At 44.2% G+C, this 3,550-nt stretch overlaps 1 pseudogene; it reads left to right on the forward strand.

The window, feature by feature from the left end:
- The first annotated feature begins 2,387 nt into the window (after positions 1 to 2,387).
- Positions 2,388 to 3,218, forward strand: LOC103107049 (small nuclear ribonucleoprotein-associated protein B-like; annotated as a pseudogene).
- The last annotated feature ends 332 nt before the right edge of the window (positions 3,219 to 3,550 follow it).

The following is a 3,550-nucleotide window of genomic DNA, read 5'->3' on the forward strand; positions in this document are numbered from 1 at the left end:
TAAAGCAAGTCAGCAGGTGTCTTTTCTCTGCCCCCCCGTCTCCGCCCTCCTCTCTCCATTTCTCTCTGTCCTATCCAACAACAATGACATCAACAGAACAGTAATAACTAAAACAATAAGGGCAACAAAAAGGGGAAAAAATAGTCTCCAGGAGCAGGGGATTCATGGTGAAGACACTGAGCCCCAACAACCCTGGAGGGAAAAAAAAACATCTAGCTGAGTGGCTAAAGATATTTAGGTAGTAAAATCTGACAGGATTGCAGGACTGTGGATGGGAGCCAGTATAATGAAGGGTCATGGAGATCAGATTAAGATCTAGTCCATGGAACAACCTCATCTGAGAATCTGTGGTAGACAGTGTAATACATAGACAGGTACCTCATCATCAAACACATTATCATCAAGTCCAAGCCAAAAGATGTAACATTCTGGAAAATGCACAGTATAGACAACCATACTGCAATAAAACAGCAAAATTGCTAAGAGACTAAACCTCAGATATTTACACCACATAATAGATATAATTATGTAATGTAGTGGAGATGCTAGCTAAAAAGTTACAATGGCAATCACTGCAATATATAAATATTGTTAATCAACATGTTGTATACATTAGAATTATGCCCTGTCCACTTCCCTCTGTTCCCCAAAATAATCACTTCCACTGTAATAATCCCCTTGCTTTTATTATTTTGTTGGGGTCAGTTCAAGTGCAGGGAGACACACACAGTCAGGCCTGGAATCCAGGAGCACCTGAAACATGGGACACTTTGCTGCTTTGCTGGTATGCTTCTAAATTCTGCTAGCTCAGTGGGTAGAGCATGAGACTCTTAATCTCAGGGTTGTGGGTTCGTGCCCCATGTTGGGCACCAGTTGCCGCTCTAGCTTCACAAGCGGGAGAGAGATGACCAGGGACTCATGGCGGAGCTGGGAAGCAGTATCTCGTTTATTAATCAGATACATCACCTTTTATGCATCTCTTCACTGGAAGTGGCAAGGGAAAGGAAAATGACTAGGAGAGGGGGCAGAGCAAAAAAGAGCATGAATAGAACATAGAAAGCTTCCATCTAACTAGTGAGGATTAAACTAATACCCTGCAGGCAGGGCGGGACCCAGGTAAAACAGTGATTATGTAAATAGACCACATCAGTAATACAAGCGAACCTAATGTGATGATTAAAACAGAAAGTCTTATAAGCAGAATTTAGAAGCATACCAACACTGCTTCACACCAGAACACATATTCCCCAGGCATACATGTTCCCCATGCCTGTGGAATAAATAAATAAAATAAATGTTGCACAGGAAATGAGAGTGGTCATAGGTGTGGGTGTGGCTTAGAAAGGACACAAAGGCAGGCCCTTAGAAGTTCATAAATGTTAATGTTATGGGTGGGGGCTCACTACCTACCTGAAGCTGTAACATGTAAGCAAACCTCCCCTCTTTCTCCATGTATACTCCAACAAGTGTGTTCTTCCTTTTCTTGAATAAAGCTTAAAATTCCTGAGAGTCTTGGGGGTAGATAGCATAATGGTTATGCAAAAAGATTCTCATGCCTAAGGCTCCAAAGTCCCAGGTTTAATCCCCTGCATCACCAAAATCCAGAGCTGAGCATTGCCCTGGTTAGTGGCGCAAAGTGCAAGGACTGGCATTAGGATCCGGGTTCGAGCCCCTGGCTCCCCACCTGCAGAGGAGTCACTTCACAGGTGAAGCAGGTCTGCAGGTATCTATCTTTCTCTCCCCGTCTTCCCCTCCTCTCTCCACCTCTCTCTGTCCTATCCAACAATGACATCAATAACAATAATAATAACTACAACAATAAAACAAGGGCAACAAAAGGGAATAAATTTTTTTTGTAAATTTAAAAAAAGGACTGAAAGTCCTGTGTCTCTCCCTCTTCATCACCCTCTTGATTTCTAGCTGTCTCTATCCAATAAATAAAGATAATTTAAAAAATTTTTAAAAAAAGAACTGAAAGTCACGCTTTTTCCCCTCAATCCTTTGTTGAGTTTACGACAGATGTACAACCATTTGTGGAACAATCTCAGCCTGATTTCCCCAATGCAGCTTTACTATCCATCGTGCATCTTGAAACAGAGGAAATGATTCACTTTTGCTTAGTTTTGGAACTTTATATATATACAAAAGTGTGACACAACAATCACTTGAGTTCAGCTTCTTTTCCTTAACTTTGTGAGATATATCCTTGCTGCTCCGTGTATAGGTCGTATGTGTGTGTGTTCGTTACTACTGCCTTGTAGTGTTTCACTCTATGACTTAAAATTTATTCATCCCTCCACAGTTGAAAATCATTTGTTTCCAGATTAGAGTCTTAACAAAGAACACTCCTCAGGACACTCTCATAAACGTCTCCTGATGAAAAAAACTGCCACCATGACCGTGGGCAAGAGCAGCAAGATGCTGCAGCACATCGACTACAGGATGAGGTGCATCCTGCAAGACGGCCACATCTTCATTGGCACCTTCAAGGCTTTTGACAAGCATTATGAAATTGATCCTGTGTGACTGATGAGTTCAGGAAGATCAAGCCAAAGAACTCGAAACAAGCAGAAAGAGAAGAAAAACGAGTCCTTGGTCTGGTGCTGCTTCAAGGGGAGAACCTGGTCTCAATGACAGTAGAGGGACTCCTCCCTAAGATACTGGCATAGCCCGAGTGCCACTGGCTGGAGCTGCTGGAGTCCCAGGTATCGGCAGGGCTGCTGGCAGAGGAATCCCAGCTGATGTTCCCATGCCACAGGCTCCTGCAGGACTTGCTAGGCCAGTCCGAGGTGCTGGTGGGCCATCTCAACAGGTGATGACCCCACAAGGAAGAGGCACCGTTGCTGCTGCTGCAGCTGCTGCCACAGCTAGTATTGCGGGAGCTCCAACCCAGTACCCACCGGGCTGTGGAGGTCCTCCCCCACCTATGGGCAGAGGGGCACCCCCTCCAGGCATGATGGGCCCACCTCCTGGTATGAGGCCTCCAATGGGTCCCCCAATGGGGATACCCCCTGGAAGAGGAACTCCAATGGGCATGCCCCCTCCAGGAATGCGCCCCCCTCCCCCTGGGATGAGAGGGCCCCCTCCCCCAGGATTGCGCCAAGGCCCTAGACTCATCTTGGCCCTCCTCAGCTCCCTGCCTTTTTCCCGTAAGGCTGTACATAGTCCTTTTATTTCCTTTTAGCCTGTGAAACTAGTTTGTAATAAACTCTTTAAAATATATATCTTAAGTACAAAAAATAAATAAATAAATGTCTCCTGATGGTTTGGGGCTCACCTCTGTAGAAGATACACTCCAGAAAAAGCTTAAACATAAGGAATTTTTTCCAACTAAGTAAATGGTGATAGATGGCTTTCCATTTGGAACAAAATGGATGGAATTGGAGGCAATTATGTTAAGTGAAATAAGCAGAGGTGAAAGACAACTACTGGGTGGTTTTACTCATATATTAAATACAAAGGACTAAATCAATTGAACATACACAAACAAAAGTAACTAAATTGTCCCTAGGCTTCATGAAAACTATGTTGGTGGGGGTGGGGTGGGAGG

Source organism: Erinaceus europaeus, chromosome 7 (genome assembly GCF_950295315.1).
Source record: "Erinaceus europaeus chromosome 7, mEriEur2.1, whole genome shotgun sequence".
NCBI lineage: Eukaryota > Metazoa > Chordata > Mammalia > Eulipotyphla > Erinaceidae > Erinaceus > Erinaceus europaeus.